Consider the following 12,385-nt stretch of genomic DNA (forward strand, 5'->3'; position numbering starts at 1 on the left):
AATGATCCGAATTACCCTGTGGCCAGGCATTTTCCCCAAGAACATCGGAGTGATCGTAACCTCCTCCGATTTTTCTGTCTTGATCACATTCCCATCAAAGACCGTCGTGGGGGGGACAGGGAGACACAGCTAAGCAGGCTAGAATCTAGATTCATCATAGACCTTCAAACCAGGATACCACTATGCCTGAATATGGAAGAGGAGTTATCCATACATTTAGGCTAGTAGTCTCTCTTTCTCGCTCATCTGTAGAGCCAGTTACTCTTTTCTTTTTTCTTTATTGCTGTATTTCGAGATTTAAGTTCCAAACTTCAAAAAAGTTAATTACTACGATTAAGTAGATGTAGATACCAGCCTATCCAAGGCTTGATTGATTTTTTTATTTTTTGGTAAATAATGTATTTTTTTAGGTAACATTAATTCACACAATTGACATGTGTGTATAAAGAGTGACATTTGTACAAAGGTCTATCTGCACAGTTAATTATGAAATTGGAACCCAGAATTAATTTATGTGTATATAATTTCTTTTCAAACATTTTGAAACAATGAATGCAAAACCAGCCGATTTAGGGGTTAATTTTGTTCTTTGCTGCTTCACGTGTTATGATGTAAAAACATATCTTAAGATGGCCGCCACATGATTTAACTAAAGGCTAGTGCATTATCTATGTTTACCAACCTACGCGGAAATGACATCATTGAATTGTAAATGGAGGTCAAACTTTATTATTTAAATCACGATGAACAAGATGTGTGCGGTAACAGTAAGAAAAAGGCGCGAAGCCGAAACGCGTCCTGTATTGAATTTAACGGATAAATAAACCTGTTTTGATTTCCATCAGTGGACTGCGGTCGATTCTTTATATATATATTTATATATATATATATATATATATATATATATATCTCCACACTCCGGTTCGACGTTTCCCGGCCATTAAGCGCTCATTGTGGGTGCGTAGCCTTACGGCAGAACCAAGCCGTTTTCTATTCCACACTCCTTCACTTCTCAGTAAAGAAAATAGGCGCACACCTTCTGAAATCCACAATTAAAGTTGTTTTAATTCATTTAGCACGAAAGCAGGTGACCTACGCCTTTCGATGCTACAAGCATCTTGCTCACGATCAACTTCCCACATTTTTTTCAAACATTTTAAACATTCAAAACAATGAGTGACATCATTTCCTGTATTGTGATACCGAGCATTGTGGTTATTGTAGTTTTAATTTAACAAGAGTCTCTAGGGGAGGAATTTTTTTCTTCTTTAAATCACATTTGAAAATTATTTTAGTTTTGTGGTCTTTACTTAGAACAAATCATGTTTGGGTTTGTTTTATGGTGTTCATTCTTTAGTAAGTCCAAAGTAATTTTAACTTTTGACTTTGTTTTTCATGTTTTCACTCCTCTGGTGGGGTTTGTTCTCTCCCATTCAATTCATTTTTATGGAGTTGCTTCTTTTATTCAAGGTTAAAGATCTTTTATTTTTTGTCATGTTTAATGTTCCCCTCTCATATTCTAGTTGTCTCTCTCACTTCATTGAATCTACTGGATACCTGGAGCTTAATCAAGCTGGGTTTCGACCGGGGCACTCAACCGAGATGGTGACACTGGCGGTCCAGAATGTACTTAGATGCAATGCAGACAAGGACATTCCCCAAGCACTGGTACTTCTTGACCTGTCGGCCGCATTCGACACGGTCGACCATACTATCTTGGTCGACCGTGTCGAACAGGCTGGCCTGAGAGGCTCGGCACTTAGATGGCTGAAGTCATTTATCTCGGAACGCACCCAGGCAGTGAGATTAGGAACCTTTACAGCCCCTAAAATCAAAAATGAATGTGGAGTCCCTCAGGGCTCGTCTCTGTCCCCACTTTTATTTAATTTGTATTTACGACCCTTGCTATTCTCATTAAAAAAGTTCAGAGCCTTAATTTTTAACTACGCAGATGATCTGCAATTGATCTTCTGTTTAGACACACCTGGCGCGGTCACCGAATTTCGGGAGACCATGGTTCACATTCAGAGATGGATGGGCCTAAATCACTTAAAACTCAACCCAGGCAAAACTGAATTGATTTTGCCTGGGAAGAGTGCACTGTACTGGGGACCACATTTCTGGCCTCCAGAAATGGGTGACCCCCCGGCTAAGTCCCAAACAGTTAAGAGCCTTGGAATTTCTTTTAATGAAGATCTATCGCTCAAAAATCAGGTAGGGACTGTGGTATCTGCAAGTTTCTTTCAACTTCGCAAGATTAAGAAGATCGCCCACCTTTTAACCCACCCTGCTCTGATTCAGGTCATTATCGCTCTTGTGTTGTCCCGTCTGGACTATTCCAACAGTCTGTACTTGGGTCTTCCAGCGGGGCAGCTCAAGAGACTTCAACTGGTCCAAAACCAAGCGGCCAGGTTGATCTGCAAGATCCCTAAGTGGCAGTCCATTAGATCAGGACTGGCCAGTCTCCACTGGTTGCCAGTAGCGCAGAGAGCAGCTTTTAAAGCAGGATGCATTATCTTCAGGGCTCTACAAGGTAAGGGTCCCGGATTTATTAGCAGCCTGCTTGTTAGTTACACTCCCTCTCGCGCTCTCCGCTCAGGTCAAAAGAACCTGTTAGTGGTGCCGCGAATCAGGAAACAACGCCAAGGAGGTGGATCTTTCCATTTTTTGGCCCCCTCCCTGTGGAACTCTTTGCCATTGCCGTTAAGGCTCCATGAAGATCTGTTAGCCTTCAGACAGGCTTTTAAAACTTGGCTCTTCAAGCAAGCTTACCCTTAGTTAATCCCGTTTTCTTTTTTCTGTTACATGTTATGTTGTGCCAGTTTTCCACAGCGCCATGAAGCCTATGGGCGTACGTGCGCTTAATAAATTTAATTTAACATAACATAACATAACATTCAAGGTTGATGTGCATTGATGTTTATCACAGATGAGTGTATAACTCCTCCGATTGGTTGAGGCCATACGGGCTCAGAGTTCTGAAATTTAGGATGTGACGTGACTCCTTCTGTCGTAGGATTCTCTCTCGGTCACCTCCTCGAATGTTTTTCGGTATCGTCTCTATTCCAAAGAATTTTAGTTTTAACCAGTCTGCATTGTGTGATTGCTCCATATGCTTGGCAACAGCATTTGCTCTATCCTTGTGTGTGGTTGCTCTAGCATGTTCCATGATGCGTTTCTTCAATTCACCTTTTGTACTTCCCACGTACATTAGTGGGCAGGGACATTCTATTCCATAGATTGTGAAGTCTGTTTTACAGGTGATTAGCTGACGTATTTCCCATTTTTTGTTGTTTGGCATTTTTATTTCCTTGGTTGGTTTCGCAATTTGACACATTTTGCATCCATAACATTTTACAAACCCTTTCGTTTTGAGCCAGTCATTTCCTTTATCCTTTTTCGTTTTAAAATGACTGTGAATCAATTGGTCCTTAAGGTTTGGTGCTCTTCGGTAGGTTACCGTCGGGTGTTTTCCCACTAGATTTCCAACTGTATCATCCAAATGTAGGAATTTCCAATTTTTTCTCAAGATTTGCAGGAATTTTTTACTCCCTTCGGAGTAGTCCGTGATGAGTCTGATTGGTTCTTGTTCTTTGTTGTTTTTATTTTCGATTGATCGTTTCAAACAATCACCTCTGGGTTTCTCATTTGCCCTTTTCCAGCATTTTTCCACATTTCCTTGATTGTATTTTCGGTTTTTGAATCTTCTTTTCGTTAGTGAACTGTGTTTTTGCCATTCCGTTTCTTCACTGCAGATTCTTTTTATGCGGAGGAACTCCCCGTAGGGGATGCTGGCGATTAATGATGCTTGATGAAAGCTTGTGGCTTCCAGTGTGGAATTGGTTGCTGTTGACTTTCTATGCAGGGTTGAGTGTATCTGGTTATCCTTGATGTAGATGTGTGTTTCAAGGAAAGTTACTTCTTGTTTGTTGATCTCATATGTAAAGTTTAACCCTGTCATACTTCCATTCATGATTTGATAGTACTTTTCAAATTCCTCTGGGGACCCATCCCAGATAATGAATAGATCGTCTATGAATCTTATCCAGCAGATGATTTTGCTGATCATGTGGTCATTTTCCGGTGCCCAGGCAACTTCCTTTTCCCAGAAGCCCATCGTCAAGCATGCATAATTTGGACTAAATGAAAAGCCCATGGCGGTTCCACTTCTTTGTCTGTATAGTTCCTCTCCGAACAAGAAAATATTCTCTGATAAGCATAGTGCAATCATGTCATGTAGCATTTCATTATGATTTTTGTATTGAATGTTGCGGTCCCGCAAAAAATAATTGCATGCCTCTATCCCTATATCATTGCTTATGTTCGTATATAGGGATACGACATCCATTGTGATAAGTTGGTAATTTTCATGCCATGGGGTGTTTTCAAGTCTTCTTAAGAAGTCATTTGTGTCTTGAACATAAGAGCTCAGTTGCGTCACATATGGCTTCAGGAAATAGTCAATGTAATTTGAGATGGGTTCTAGCAAAGAGCCCTTTGCTGAAAGAATTGGACTGCCTGGGGGTTTCTTCCGATCTTTATGAACCTTAGTCAGGAAATAAATTGTAGCTGTCATTGGGTGGTTGACTGTCAGGTATTTTTGTTCATCCTCATCAATTAAGTTTTTTGCTTTCCATTGTCTTAGTTTCTCATCTAATTTATTTTTTATCTCTGATGTTGGATTGATTCTTAATTTTTCATAATATTTGGTATCTTTCAGTTGGCGATGAGCTTCAATGATGTAAGCACTCTTTTCCCAAATTACTAAATTTCCTCCCTTATCCGCCATTTTTATTTCGATTAGCTCGTCCTTTGTTAGATTTGCTAGAGCTTCTCGTTCCTGCATTGTTAGGTTATCTTTGTAGTTGGAACCTTTCATTTTGTATAGGTCCTGAACCACTGCCTCCTGGAAAATACCCACTTTGTTTCCTGGGGTTAGTCGGGGATAAAATTTTGATTTGGGTTTCTTTTGACTGAGGCCAGCTCCATCTTGAGAGATTGCTTGACTAAGAGTTGTTTCATTTTCATCCATTACATCGAGATTCAATAAGGTTGTATATGCATTCGCATCTTTTGCTGTTATGTTTTGTGCACTTTCCTCTTCTATGGCATGTTTTTTGTTTTTCGTTTTGTTTTCTGCAAAGAATTTGGCTAACTTTATTTTTCTTATATACAGGTAGAAATCTATTCGGACTTGGGCCAAATTCAGTTTTTTCTTAGGACAAAAATTTATACCTCTTTTTAAGAGTGAGATCTCCGCTTCTGTGATTATTCTTTTGGATTGATGACTTGTAATTCATCATTTATTTCCCCCTCTTCTGGCGCATACTCCTCGTTTCCGTTCCTACTTTTTCGGTTGTTTCTGTTGTTTCTTTTCCCCCTTCTTGTCTTTTTCTGTTTGTTTTCCACTGCCGTCCTCGTCCCTGTCCCCTTGGTTGGTTTTGTGCGCCCCGGTTCTGTTCCCAACGTCTTTGTTCTAACACGAGGCGCATATCCTCTAAAAAATGTGTTTTTTCCGGATTTGTGGATGTACTTGGTTCGCCATCACTTGTTCCTATTGATGTTAAAGATGAGGATATAGAGGAGGCACTGTTGGTCATATTATCAGCTCGATATTTTGGGGCTAGTTGTTTGAAATAGTCATACTTTCTGGAGAATGTGAATATGCGTCCCTCTTCATAGTCTACAGTGTCACATATGAATTTGTTGTGTTTGCGTTCTCTCACTGTATTTTCATGTTTTTCAATCTGACTCTCCAAGTCCTCCTTGAATGTAGTCATGTCATTATTGAGCTTCAATTGTATGATTTCTTTTTCCATTTCATTGAGTTCTTCCTGTATTTTGTTTAGGCCAATTTCAATGTGCTTGACAAGAATTTCTATCAGACCCAGTGACGATCTCAAAATAAACTCTCCCCATTCTTCCAGCAATTCATTTGACGTCTCCTGGTGGCTTGGCATCAACATTATTCTTAAACCCCTGGGTACTCTTTGTACTTCCAAATATTTTTTTAGGGTTATTAGCTCCCATGATTTATTTATTTCTTTGCGGCTCAGCATTTCCCATGCTCTCAATTTACTTTTGGCATCCGATTTAGGAGCATCTGATTTAGTATTTTTCTCTGTTCTCTCTTTGTCCGTATTTCCTCTCACAAACATTGTTGTTAACAGTTCATTTCTTTTTGCTGCCCTTTGTTCCATGTTGCTTTAGTTTATTCAGTGTTTTTTATCCAGTATTTATTGTCTTTTATCGTGTTGTGTGGCGCTTCAGAAGCCGTTTTGCAGGCATAAAACAAATTGGTTTATACACGCACGGTACTTTCTTAGTGAAGTATAGTCGCGATACTTTTTACCACTATGCCTGCATTCTCGGCACACAGCTGACTTATTCCGCTCCTCCGATGTGGAAACAAATTACACGGGTTTGCTCCTTTCTGACACGATCACACTCTTACCTCCTGCCTGGAGCGGTGTGCGTGTCCCGAAGCTCTGCCGTTTGTCCTCTCCTGTCAGCGTTCACTCCGGTCGGGTCCAATTATCTCCACACTCCGGTTCGACGTTTCCCGGCCATTAAGCGCTCATTGTGGGTGCGTAGCCTTACGGCAGAACCAAGCCGTTTTCTATTCCACACTCCTTCACTTCTCAGTAAAGAAAATAGGCGCACACCTTCTGAAATCCACAATTAAAGTTGTTTTAATTCATTTAGCACGAAAGCAGGTGACCTACGCGTTTCGATGCTACAAGCATTTTGCTCACGATCAACTTCCCACATTTTTTTCAACATTTTAAACATTCAAAACAATGTGTGACATCATTTCCTGTATTGTGATACCGAGCATTGTGGTTATTGTAGTTTTAATTTAAAAAGAGTCTCTAGGGGAGGAATTTTTTTCTTCTTTAAATCACATTTGAAAATTATTTTAGTTTTGTGATCTTTACTTAGAACAAATCATGTTTGAGTTTGTTTTATGGTGTTCATTCTTTAGTAAGTCCAAAGTAATTTTAACTTTTGACTTTGTTTTTCATGTTTTCACCCCTCTGGTGGGGTTTGTTCTCACCCATTCAATTCATTTTTATGGAGTTGCTTCTTTTATTCAAGGTTAAAGATCTTTTATTTTTTGTCATGTTTAATGTTCCCCTCTCATATTCTCATTCAAGGTTGATGTGCATTGATGTTTATCACAGATGAGTGTATAACTCCTCCGATTGGTTGAGGCCATACAGGCTCCGAGTTCTGAAATTTAGGATGTGACGTGACTCCTTCTGTCGTAGGATTCTCTCTCGGTCACCTCCTCGAATGTTTTTCGGTATCATTTCTATTCCAAAGAATTTTAGTTTTAACCAGTCTGCATTGTGTGATTGCTCCATATGCTTGGCAACAGCATTTGCTCTATCCTTGTGTGTGGTTGCTCTAGCATGTTCCATAATGCGTTTCTTCAATTCACCTTTTGTACTTCCCACGTACATTAGTGGGCAGGGACATTCTATTCCATAGATTGTGAAGTCTGTTTTACAGGTGATTAGCTGACGTATTTCCCATTTTTTGTTGTTTGGCATTTTTATTTCCTTGGTTGGTTTCGCAATTTGACACATTTTGCATCCATAACATTTTACAAACCCTTTCGTTTTGAGCCAGTCATTTCCTTTATCCTTTTTCGTTTTAAAATGACTGTGAATCAATTGGTCCTTAAGGTTTGGTGCTCTTCGGTAGGTTACCGTCGGGTGTTTTCCCACTAGTTTTCCAACTGTATCATCCAAATGTAGGATTTTCCATTTTTTTCTCAAGATTTGCAGGAATGTTTTACTCCCTTCGGAGTAGTCCGTGATGAGTCTGATTGGTTCTTGTTCTTTGTTGTTTTTATTTTCGATTGATCGTTTCAAACAATCACCTCTGGGTTTCTCATTTGCCCTTTTCCAGCATTTTTCCACATTTCCTTGATTGTATTTTCGGTTTTTGAATCTTAGTACCGCGCGTGTATACACCAATTTGTTTTATGCCTGCAAAACGGCTTCTGAAGCGCCACACAACACGATAAAAGACAATAAATACTGGATAAAAAACACTGAATAAACAAAAGCAACATGGAACAAAGGGCAGCAAAAAGAAATGAACTGTTAACAGCAATGTTTGTGAGAGGAAATACGGACAAAGAGAGAACAGAGAAAAATACTAAATCAGATGCTCCTAAATCGGATGCCAAAAGTAAATTGAGAGCATGGGAAAGGCTGAGCCGCAAAGAAATAAATAAATCATGGGAGCTAATAACCCTAAAAAAATATTTGGAAGTACAAAGAGTACCCAGGGGTTTAAGAATAATGTTGATGCCAAGCCACCAGGAGACGTCAAATGAATTGCTGGAAGAATGGGGAGAGTTTATTTTGAGATCGTCACTGGGTCTGATAGAAATTCTTGTCAAGCACATTGAAATTGGCCTAAACAAAATACAGGAAGAACTCAATGAAATGGAAAAAGAAATCATACAATTGAAGCTCAATAATGACATGACTAAATTCAAGGAGGACTTGGAGAGTCAGATTGAAAAACATGAAAATACAGTGAGAGAACGCAAACACAACAAATTCATACGTGACACTGTAGACTATGAAGAGGGACGCGTATTCACATTCTCCAGAAAGTATGACTATTTCAAACAACTAGCCCCAAAAAATCGAGCTGATAATATGACCAACAGTGCCTCCTCTATATCCTCATCTTTAACATCAATAGGAACAAGTGATGGCGAACCAAGTACATCCACAAATCCGGAAAAAACACCTTTTTTAGAGGATATGCGCCTCGTGTTAGAACAAAGACGTTGGGAACAGAACCGGGGCGCACAAAACCAACCAAGGGGACAGGGACGAGGACGGCAGTGGAAAACAAACAGAAAAAGACAAGAAGGGGGAAAAGAAACAACAGAAACAACTGAAAAAGTAGGAACGGAAACGAGGCGTATGCGCCAGAAGAGGGGGAAATAAATGTTGAATTACAAGTCATCAATCTCTCCAAAAGAATAATCACAGAAGCGTAGATCTCACTCTTAAAAAGAGGTATAAATTTTGTCCTAAGAAAAAAATGAATTTGGCCCAAGTCCAAATAGATTTCTACCTGTATATAAGAAAAATAAAGTTAGCCAAATTCTTTGCAGAAAACAAAACGAAAAACAAAAAACATTCCATAGAAGAGGAAAGTGCACCAAACATAACAGCAAAAGATGCGAATGCATATACAACCTTATTGAATCTCGATGTAATGGATAAAAATGAAACAACTCTTAGTCAAGCAATCTCTCAAGATGGAGCTGGCCTCAGTCAAAAGAAACCCAAATCAAAATTTTATCCCCAACTAACCCCAGGAAACAAAGTGGGTATTTTCCAGGAGGCAGTGGTTCAGGACCTATACAAAATGAAAGGTTCCAACTACAAAGATAACCTAACAATGCAGGAACGAGAAGCTCTAGCAAATCTAACAAAGGACGAGCTAATCGAAATAAAAATGGCGGATAAGGGAGGAAATTTAGTAATTTGGGAAAAGAGTGCTTACATCATTGAAGCTCATCGCCAACTGAAAGATACCAAATATTATGAAAAATTAAGAATCAATCCAACATCAGAGATAAAAAATAAATTAGATGAGAAACTAAGACAATGGAAAGCAAAAAACTTAATTGATGAGGATGAACAAAAATACCTGACAGTCAACCACCCAATGACAGCTACAATTTATTTCCTGACTAAGGTTCATAAAGATCGGAAGAAACCCCCAGGCAGTCCAATTCTTTCAGCAAAGGGCTCTTTGCTAGAACCCATCTCAAATTACATTGACTATTTCCTGAAGCCATATGTGACGCAACTGAGCTCTTATGTTCAAGACACAAATGACTTCTTAAGAAGACTTGAAAACACCCCATGGCATGAAAATTACCAACTTATCACAATGGATGTCGTATCCCTATATACGAACATAAGCAATGATATAGGGATAGAGGCATGCAATTATTTTTTGCGGGACCGCAACATTCAAACCAAAAATCATAATGAAATGCTACATGACATGATTGCACTATGCTTATCAGAGAATATTTTCTTGTTCGGAGAGGAACTATACAGACAAAGAAGTGGAACCGCCATGGGCTTTTCATTTAGTCCAAATTATGCATGCTTGACGATGGGCTTCTGGGAAAAGGAAGTTGCCTGGGCACCGGAAAATGACCACATGATCAGCAAAATCATCTGCTGGATAAGATTCATAGACGATCTATTCATTATCTGGGATGGGTCCCCAGAGGAATTTGAAAAGTACTATCAAATCTTGAATGGAAGTATGACTTCTGCTAACGCCTCATCTTTGGATTTAATTTTGAAAACATTAATGGACCACCGCCAAGAGGTACAAGAACAGTTTTCAAAACTAAGGGAAGACAATAGTAAAATACACAAATGCTTACAGGAAGTTACTAGTAAATTGAGTGGAGTAACAAAAGAAATAGAAGAACTGCAGCAAAGAGTAGTAGATGTGGAGGAAACCTTAGCCACTACTACGGTCACTTCAGATCGACATAACGATGAAATAGAGAGTTTACAGAACAAAGTGGAAGATTTGGAAAACAGGCAAAGACGCCAAAATCTGAGACTTTTTGGAATACCCGAAGGATCGGAGGGAGCAGATGCAAGGGCATATATTGTAAAAATGCTACAGAGGGCATTCCCGGATCTGTCTGACTGGGACTGGGATTCGCAAATTCAACGGGCACATAGACTCCCTATCATTCCTAGATCTCAAGAAAGCAAATATCCACGGCCTTTTTTAATTTACTTTGGTAATTTTTTGCTGCGACAAGCCATCTCTATCAAAGCTAGACCAAACACCCCAGTGACAATCGACAACCTAACTTTCTTTGTAAAATCAGACCTCAGCAAGGCAACTATGGATAAAAGGTGGGGGCTACGTAAAATGATCGATCCCCTCAAGTCTTGTGGAGCAACGGTTTACCTTCAAGAACCTGCCCGCCTCAAAGTTATAAAGTCTGGTCACACTCATTTTTTTCATGATGTTAAAGAGGCGGAACAATATCTTTCTAAAATGGATTCTTAAACTTAATTAAGGGGGGGTAAACATTGGGGGAAAAAAGAGAAAAGAGAAAAGAGAGAGTGGGGAAAAGAAAACATGATTCAATTGATCTAAGTTATCATGGATGCTATAGACATCAAGAATTGACAAAAATGTTTTTTGTAGCCTTTGGTTAGGTTTACAGGTCTAAGCTATCATGGATGTTATAGACATCAAGAATGGACAAAAATGTTTTTTGTAGCTTCTGGGTAGGTTTACACTCTTAAATGGGCTACAGTCGCTTTATTTTTTTTTCTTTTGTATGAGAATAATACAGAGGGATGGGGTTCTAGGAGAATCCTCTCTGACTGGCTGCCCCTCAAACGGCAGCAGAAGATAGAGGGAGGCTTCCGGGTAGGTACAGGGGGGAGGATTTCATGGGGCCTCGAGGGAGGCTCAGGAGAAGAATGGAGGGTAGGATGGGTGGGTGGGTCTGTTGGCAAGGGTGGGCTAAATAATGGGGGAAAAAAATATATGGCAAGAAAGAATTTTGATACAGACAAAAATAAGACACGCTATATTATTAAAATTGTTATACAGAGGGAAAACTAAACGCATAAAAAGCAGAAATGTCTAAAATTAGACTACTAGTTTGGAATGTTGCTGGTCTCAATAGCAAGCAGAAAAGGAAATTAGTACAAGAGGAAGTTGATATGTATAAACCACACTTCGCTCTTATGACAGAAACACACATCAGCTATCAAGACAGAAAATTACTTTCTCAAATAGGATACGAGCGGGTGGTATGCACAACTTTGGGTGCCTCAATCAGGGGGGTGGCCATTTTAAAACAGAAACGGCTGGGGATTGATATCCTTAAAACTGCTTCGGATACACGGGGGAGGTGGGCAATTGCTCAGATTCAAACAGATCTAAAGAAAATTGTTATGTGTGTAGTATATGGGCCTAATATAGATGATCCTAAGGTGTATGAGCAGCTAAGCATTGAGCTATTAGAGTGGGAGGGGGAGGTGTTGGTTATGGGGGACTTTAATTGTGTTATTGACTATAAAATAGATTCTACGGGACATGGCACTCACACTAGAATGCGAAAGGTTAGATTCGCAATCTTAGAACTTGGCAGACTGCTTTAATTTGAAGGATGTATGGCGCTTTAAATACCCTAATATAGCAGGACATACATACTACTCCGGCGCCACATAGATCCTGGTCTAGAATCGACATGGTCTGGGCATCTGATCAAAATAGCTAGGCAACTGCCGATATTGAACTATGTTCCGAAGATAAACATCTGACCATAACCCGATACTATTCG

Source organism: Lissotriton helveticus, chromosome 1_1 (assembly GCF_964261635.1).
Source record: "Lissotriton helveticus chromosome 1_1, aLisHel1.1, whole genome shotgun sequence".
NCBI classification, from domain to species: Eukaryota; Metazoa; Chordata; class Amphibia; order Caudata; family Salamandridae; genus Lissotriton; species Lissotriton helveticus.